The sequence below is a fragment of the Triticum urartu genome, chromosome 3A (assembly GCF_056163025.1).
Source record: "Triticum urartu cultivar PI428250 chromosome 3A, HENAU_Tu73, whole genome shotgun sequence".
Lineage (NCBI taxonomy): Eukaryota > Viridiplantae > Streptophyta > Magnoliopsida > Poales > Poaceae > Triticum > Triticum urartu.
The window spans coordinates 610,613,422-610,622,692 of NC_141875.1; positions in this window are offsets into that span (position 1 = coordinate 610,613,422).

Consider the following 9,271-nt stretch of genomic DNA (forward strand, 5'->3'; position numbering starts at 1 on the left):
AATAATTACAAACAAAACTCCCCCTGGGACTCTTGTTAGTTGGAGGCACTCGTTGTTTGGAGCAAGCCATGGATTGATGCTTGTTGGTGGAAGGGGGAGTATAAACTTTACCATTATGTTTGGGAACCGCATATAATGTGTGTAGCATGGAAGATATCGCCATTGATACGTCTCCGTCGTATCTACTTTTCCAAACACTTTTGCCCTTGTTTTGGACTCTAACTTATATGATTTGAATGGAACTAACCCGGACTAACGCTGTTTTCAGCAGAATTGCCATGGTGTTGTTTTATGTGCAGAAAACAAATATTCTCGGAATGACCCGAAACTCCACGGAACATCTTAGAAAAAATAATAAAAAATCCTCATCAAAGATGAAGACCAGGGGGCCCACACCCTGTCCATGAGGGTGGGGGCGCCCCCCCCTCTAGGGCGCGCCCCCCTACCTCGTGGGCCCCCTGGATGCCCTCCGACGCCAACTCCAACTCTATATATTTGCTTTCGGAGAGAAAAAAATTAGAGAGAAGAAATCATCGCGTTTTACGATACGGAGCCGCCGCCAAGCCCTAAAACCTCTCGGGAGGGCTGATCTGGAGTCCGTTCGGGGCTCCGGAGAGGGGGATTCGTCACCGTCGTCATCATCAACCATCCTCCATCACCAATTTCATGATGCTCACCGCCGTGTGTGAGTAATTCCATCACAGGCTTGCTGGATGGTGATGGGTTGGATGAGATTTACCATGTAATCGAGTTAGTTTTGTTAGGGTTTGATCCCTAGTATCCACTATGTTCTGAGATTGATGTTGCTATGACTTTGCTATGCTTAATGCTTGTCACTAGGGCCCGAGTGCCATGATTTCAGATCTGAACCTATTATGTTTTCATCAATATATGTGAGTTCTTGATCCTATCTTGCAAGTCTATAATCACCTACTATGTGTTATGATCCGGCAACCCCGAAGTGACAATAATCGGGACCACTCCCGGTGATGACCATAGTTTGAGGAGTTCATGTATTCACTATGTGCTAATGCTTTGTTCCGGTTCTCTATTAAAAGGAGGCCTTAATATCCCTTAGTTTCCAATAGGACCCCGCTGCCATGGGAGGGTAGGACAAAAGATGTCATGCAAGTTCTTTTCCATAAGCACGTATGACTATATACGGAATACATGCCTACATTACATTGATGAATTGGAGCTAGTTCTGTGTCACCCTATGTTATGACTGTTACATGTTGAACCGCATCCGGCATAATTATCCATCACTGATCCGGTGCCTATGAGTTTTCCATATACTGGTTCTCGCTTATTTACTTTCCCGCTGCTACTGTTACAATCACTACAAAATACCAAAAACATTACTTTTGCTGTCTTTACTTTTGTTGCCGCTACCACCACTATCATATTACTTTGCCACTAAACACTTTGCTGCAGATACTAAGTTTCCAGGTGTGGTTGAATTGACAACTCAGCTGCTAATACTTGAGAATATTCTTTGGCTCCCCTTGTGTCGAATCAATAAATTTGGGTTGAATACTCTACCCTCGAAAGTTGTTGCGATCCCCTATACTTGTGGGTTATCAAGACTAATTTCTGGCGTCGTTGCTGGGGAGCATAGCTCTAATATTTGAGTCACTTGGGATTTATATCTGCTGGACACTATGAAGAGCTTGAAAGACGCTAAGACAACAATTTATCCCTCAACTACGAGGGGAGGTAAGGAACTGCCATCTAGCTCTGCACTTGATTCACCTTCTGTTATGAGTAAGCTAGCGACACCTAAACCTGCTTCTACTATTCGTTTCGATATGTCGCATGTTATTGATGATGCCACTTCTGCTATGCATGATACTTATGATGAAACTGCTTCTATGCCTGATACTACTGTGCCCCTTGGTGAATTTCTTGATGAACAAATTGCTAGGGCTAGAGAAAAAGAAATTATTGAATCTGAATACGATGAAAATATGTCTTTTATTCCTGAGGGCTATCTTTTTGATATGGAATCTTCTGCCGCTATTTTAGCTTGCAGGGATAGATATGAGCTTAAGAGGTTATTAGTTAAATGGAACAAAGAATCACTTAGAGATAAAATGAAACCCGACCCTGCTTTTGCTACTTCACCTATATGTGTTCCTGATAAGGATTATGAATTCTCTGTTGATCCTAATAGAATTACTTTGGTTGAATCTGATCCGTTTTATGGCTATGAATCTAAAACTGTTGTGGCACATCTTACTAAGTTAAATGATATAGCTGCCCTGTTCACTAATGATGAGAGATCGCGTTACTTCTATATATTCAAAATATTTCCGTTCTCATTAAAGGGTGATGCTAAGATATGGTTTAACTCTCTTGATCCTGGTTGTGTGCGTAGTCCCCAGGATATGATTTATTACTTCTCTGCTAAATATTTCCCTGCTCATAAGAAACAAGCTGCTTTGAGGGAAATATACAACTTTGTGCAAATTAAAGAAGAGAGTCTCCCACAAGCTTGGGGGAGGCTTCTCAAGTTACTTAATGCTTTGCCTAATCATCCTCTTAAGAAACCTGAAATACTTGATATCTTTTATAATGGACTAACCAATGCTTCCAGAGATTACCTGGATAGTTGTGCTGGTTCTCTTTTCAGGGAAAGAACACCGGATGAAGGTGAAATTCTATTGAATAATATGTTGACAAATGAAAATAATTGGGCACCTCCTGAGCCACCTCCTGAGCCAGCTCCTGCTCCAATTACTGAGCCTATTCTTAAACCAACTCCAAAGAAGAGAGGCGTTCTATTCCTCAATCCCGAAGATATGCAAGAGGCAAAGAAATCTATGAAAGAAAAAGGTATTAAAGCTAAAGACGTTAAGAATTTACCTCCTATTGAAGAAATACATGGTCTTAATTCACCACCTGTTGAAGAAACTTATGATCTCAATTCTTTATTTATTGAAGAACCTCCTGGCCCCGATATCCCGACACAGGTAGTAAAGGTAAATTCTCTCTATAGATATGATAAAGCTGAAGTTCCTCCTACTAAAATTGCTAGTGAGTGCTTGGATGAGTTTGATAACTTTATGTTTAAGCAAGACGACTTCAATGCTTATTTTGGTAGACAATTAAAAGAAAATGCTTACATGATTAGACGCTTGGGTGATTATATGGCTAATATTAAAGGTGAACTTAAACTTGTTAGCAAACATGCTTCCATGGTTACCACGCAAGTAGAACAAGTGCTTAAAGCTCAAAAAGAAGTGCTTGATGAAATGAATAGTAAGAAAAATGATTATGCTGTTAGAGTGGCTACTAGAACTGGTAGAATGACTCAGGAACCTTTGTATCCTGAAGGCCACCCTAAGAGAATCGAGCAAGATTCTCAGAGAAATACTGTGGATGCACCTAGTCCTTCTAATAGGAAGAAAAAGAAAAATGATAGGACTTTGCATGCTTCTAGGGAACCTATTACTGAAACACCTGAGAATCCAAATGATATTTCTATTTCTGATGCTGAAACACAATCTGGTAATGAACCTGAAACTAGTGATAAGGTTAATGATAATGTTCATGATGATGCTCAACCTAGTAATGATAATGATATAGAAACTGAACCTGCTGTTGATCTTGATAACCCACAATCAAAGAATCAACGTTATGATAAGAAAGACTTTGTTGCTAGGAAACACAGTAAACAAAGAGAACCATGGGTTCAGAAACCCATGCCTTTTCCTCCCAAACCATCCAAGAAAAAGGATGATGAGGATTTTGAGCGCTTCACCGAAATGATTAGACCTATCTTTTTGCGTATGCAATTAACTGATATCCTCAAAATGAATCCTTATGCTAAGTATATGAAAGATATTGTTACAAATAAAAGAAAGATACCGGAAGCTGAAATTTTCACCATGCTTGCTAATTATACTTTTAAGGGTGGAATACCAAAGAAACTTAGAGATCCAGGAGTACCCACTATACCATGCTCCATTAAAAGAAACTATGTTAAAACTGCTTTATGTGATCTTGGAGCCGGTGTTAGTGTTATGCCTCTCTCTTTATATCGTAGACTTGATTTGAATAAGTTGACACCTACTGAAATATCTTTGCAAATGGTTGATAAATCAACTGCTATACCTGTCGGTATTTGTGAGGATGTGCATGTTGTAGTTGCAAACGTTACTATTTTAACGAACTTTGTTATTCTTGATATTCCCGAGGACGATAGTATGTCTATTATTCTTGGAAGACACTTTTTGAATACTGCAGGGGCTGTTATTGATTGCACTAAAGGCAATGTCACTTTTCATGTTAATGGTAATGAGCATACAGTACACTTTTCGTGGAAACAACCTCAAGTTCATAGTATCAACTCTATTGAAAAAATTCCATCGACTATATTTGGAGGTTTTGTATTTCCTCTTCCTACTATCAAGAAGAAATATGATATTCTTATTATTGGGGATGTGCATATCCCCGTTGAGGTAACATAGTGTTATTCAAAATTTCTCCGGTTCCATGTTATTCGGAATGAGTTTGTTAACAAGACCTGATCAACCTTGTTAGTGGATTCCTTTTGATGATCATGAGATGGATGAAACTAGAAGGCACAACCTTCTATGCCCTCCTTTTACATTCTGTTATTTATATTAAATAAAATAAAAATAGTTTTTTTGTCTGTTATCTGATTATCCACGCAATATAAAAATACCTCGAAAATAAAAGTTCTCCAAATGCCCTGAAATTTAAATATGATTTTTTCTGAAATATTTGAGAATATTTGGCACTGAGAACACAGCAGGGGGGTCACCCACCTGCCCACGAGGGTGGAGGGAACGCCCTACCCCTCTGGGCGCGCCCCCTGCCTCGTGGGCCCATGGTGGCCCTCCTCCACTTATTCCTGCACCCACACACTTCTTCTTCCTCCCACAAACACGAATATCCAGCTCAAGCACGAGTTCTAGCTCATTTTGCTGCCATTTTCGATCTCCTTGCTCAAAGCACCTCTCACAAAACTGCTTGGGGAGATTGTTCCTTGGTATGTGACTCCTCCATTGGTCCAATTAGTTTTTGTTCTAGTGCTTTATTCATTGCAAATTTTTGCTGCTTAGGTGACCCTGTTCTTGAGCTTGCATGTCAAATTTATATGGTTCCAAGTAATTTTGATGCATGATATAGGCCCTAGGCACTTGTAGGAGTAGTTGCTATCAATATTATTGAGTTTGGTTTACTTTTATTTTGAAGTTACTAAAAAATTTCAGAATTTTTCAGAGGAAAAAATATGCTTAGGAAAATGTTCCAAGGTGGTTCTTCAAGAAAGCAAGGACCCAGGCTCGCAATGCGTGATGCTGATGAAGAGCCACCAAGAAACGCTCCAGTGCGTCCTTGTGAATGGCCTTCAGAAAACTTTATGGATCGAGCGGGAATTGAGGAAGAATTTAACGCATATTTGCGTAACGCTGATCTTGTGAGCTTCGAGGAAGAGAAGTGCAGCCAGTATCACCATCTCATTAGTTCCTTTGTAAGGAGGTTTGAATTTTCATCTTCATGTAATTCTCCAACTGTCATGTTTGATCTTTATGAAAATTCTTACACTATGGACTTAGAGGATTCTACCACTGCTTGCAAACTTCCACAATGGGGTAGTATCGGGGATCCTCGCAAATATGAATTTAGAGATTTTCTTGCTAGTATAACTGTGGGAGAATCTAGAGATATAACACAAACTACCATAGGGAGCATTCACTTTCCTGCTATACATTATTTTGCTCTCTTCATAGATAGATGCATTAATGGCAAAGATGAGGCATGTCACATGTGTGTCCCTGACCTCAGTATTCTTAGGAGTGCTGTGTTAGGAGACAAATCTTATAATTTGGGAGCCATTGTTGCACGTAGGTTGCATCTTAATAGATTTAATGGAGATTTCTTTGGTGGAATTTATGCAACCCGCATAGCTAATTTTCTTGGTGTAGCCATACGCGAAGATGATATTGAGTTTCCTCCTACTTACCTAGACTTTAATGCTATGATTCACCACCAGTTTGTCGAGAGGAATGAATCACCTCTCCACTATCGTTTAATCTTTGACAGACGTCGTGTTGTCCATATTACTCTCCCTGCTCCTGCCTTCTTTGATTATCAGGCAAAAGGAAGATATGTTATTACCAGAGAGGAGGCAGATGAGTACGAGAGGAGGGCGGAGCCGCTCGTCGCCATGCTGCAGCTCAGGAGGCGATAGCCGATGCATCTCAGTACGACCCCAACTTTTACTATGGATATCCGCCAGGCCAGCCGTGGCCATAGACCAACTTAGGCTAAAAGCCTAAGCTTGGGGGAGTACGTATTTCTCACCGACATTACATTTATGTTCACACACTCATTGCCAGATGTCGGTGCTCATACTTTTTCATTGTATCATCCATGCTAGTTTATTTTCCTTTTTATGCTTTCTTCTTGTGTGTTTAATAAACCTTAAGAAAAACCAAAAAAAATTAGTTGTAGCTTTTAATTAGTTTACTTTCCATGCTTGTAGTAGTAATTAAAAATAAAAACCAAAAAGATTTCCTGTTCTTCTTTTGCTTGTTGGGAGCTTTCCCGTGTAAATAGTTTTATTTCTTTTCTTTTCTTTGGGGCTCGATAGGAGAAGACCATGATTAAATTGTCGAAGTAGCTCTTATATGCATTATTGTTGATCTGACAAAAGATCCCATATTGCCTTGTCTTCTCATGTTTATTGAATGCTTGCAGATTCCAGCTTAGTCCAATGCACATGCACTACTACTATTATTCACATCGTTCGGTCGTGCAAGTGAAAGGCAATTATGACGATATATGATGGACTGATTGAGATGAGAAAAGCTGGTATGAACTCGACCTCTCTTGTTTTTGTAAATATGATTAGTTCATCGTTCCTGATTCAGCCTATTATGAATAAACATGTTCGCAATGACAACTAGAGATCATAGTTCTTGTGCCATGCTTGATTAGCTAGGAGCTTATAATGGTTTACCTTGCGTGTCAACATGCTATTAAAATGGTTGTGATGTGGTATGATAGGTGGTATCCTCCTCTGAATGATTTAAGTGACTTGACTTGGCGCATGTTCACGCATGTAGTTGAAACAAAATCAACATAGCCTTCACAATATTTATGTTCATGGTGGATTATATCCTACTCATGCTTGCATTCGGTGTTGATTAATTTTAATGCATGTTCATGAATGTTGTCGCTCTCTAGTTGGTTGCTTCCCAGTCTTTTGCTAGCCTTCACCTGTACTAAGCGGGAATACTGCTTGTGCATCCAACTCCATAAACCCCAAAGTTATTCCATATGAGTCCACCATACCTACCTATATACAGTATCTACCTGCCGTTCCAAGTAAATTTGTATGTGCCAAACTCTAAACCTTCAAATACATATCCTGTTTTGTATGCTTGAATAGCTCATCTATCAACTAGGGTTGTCCGTATCTTCCATGTTAGGCGGGTTATTCTCAAGAGGAGTGGACTCCGCTCCTCACTCATGAGAAAATGGCTGGTCGCCGAGATGCCCGGTCCCATGCTTTATGCAAACCAAATCAAAATAATTGCAAACAAAACTCCCCCTGGGACTCTTGTTAGTTGGAGGCACTCATTGTTTCGAGCAAGCCATGGATTGATGCTTGTTGGTGGAAGGGGGGGTATAAACTTTACCATTCTGTTTGGGAACCGCCTATAATGTGTGTAGCATGGAAGATATCGCCATCTCTTGGTTGTTATGTTGACAATGAAAGTATACCGCTCAAAATATTATTCACCTCTATTTCAAAACCAAGCTCTGGCACCTCTACAAATCCCTACTTCCCTCTGCGAAGGGCCTATCTATTTACTTTCATGTTGAGTCATCATCCTCTTATTAAAAAGCACCAGTTGGAGAGCACCGTTGTCATTTGCATTCATTACTGTTAGTTTACATTGAGTATGACTTGACTGGATCTCTTTCACCATGAATTACAATGTCTAGTCGGTCCTTGGTCTTTAAAGGTGCTCTGCATTTATGTTTTGCGGTCTCAGAAAGGGCTAGCGAGATACCATCTTGTTATATCATATTATGATTGTTTTGAGAAAGTGTTGTCATCCGAGATTTATTATTATTGCTCGCTAGTTGATTATGCCATTGATATGAGTAAACTTGAGACCTAAGCGTTATTGTGAATGTGGTTAGTTATAATCTTTGTTGAAAACTTGAATGCTGGCTTTACATATTTACAACAATAAGAGCAAACAGAGTTTGTAAAAGTTTTTCTTTATCACTTTCATTTTATCAACTGAATTTCTTGAGGACAAGCAAAGGTTTAAGCTTGGGTAGTTGATACTTCTCCGTCGTATCTACTTTTCCAAACACGTTTGCCCTTGTTTTGGACTCTAACTTGCATGATTTGAATGGAACTAACCCGGACTGACGTTGTTTTCAGCAGAATTACCATGGTGTTATTTATGTGCAGAAACAAAAGTTCTTGGAATGACCTGAAACTTCACGGAACAACTTTTCAGAAAATATAAAAAATCCTTGCAAAAGATGAAGGCCAGGGGGCCCACCACCTATCCACGAGGGTGGGGGGCGCGCCTGCCCCCCTAGGGCACGCCCCCTACCTCGTGCGCCCCCTGGAGCTCCTCCGACCTCAACTCCAACTCTATATATTTGGTTTCGGGGAGAAAAAAATCAGAGAGAAGAATTCATCGCGTTTTACGATACGGAGCCGCCGCCAAGCCCTAAAACCTCTCGGGAGGGCTGATCGGGAGTCCGTTCAGGGCTCCGGAGAGGGGAATCCATCGCCATCGTCATCATCAACCATCCTCCATCACCAATTTCATGATGTTCACCGCCGTGCGTGAGTAATTCCATCATAGTCTTGCTGCACGGTGATGGGTTGGATGGGATCTATCATGTAATCGAGTTAGTTTTGTTAGGGTTTGATCCCTAGTATCCACTATGTTCTGAGATTGATGTTGCTATGACTTTGCTATGCTTAATGCTTGTCACTAGGGCCCGAGTGCCATGATTTCAGATCTGAACCTATTATGTTTTCATCAATATATGTGAGTTCTTGATCCTATCTTGCAAGTCTATAGTCACCTATTATGTGTTATGATCCGTTAACCCTGAAGTGACAATAATCGGGATACTTACCGGTGATGACCGTAGTTTGAGGAGTTCATGTATTCAATATGTGTTAATGCTTTGTTCCGACACTCTATTAAAAGGAGGCCTTAATATCCCTTAGTTTCCGTAAGGACCCCGCTGCCACGGG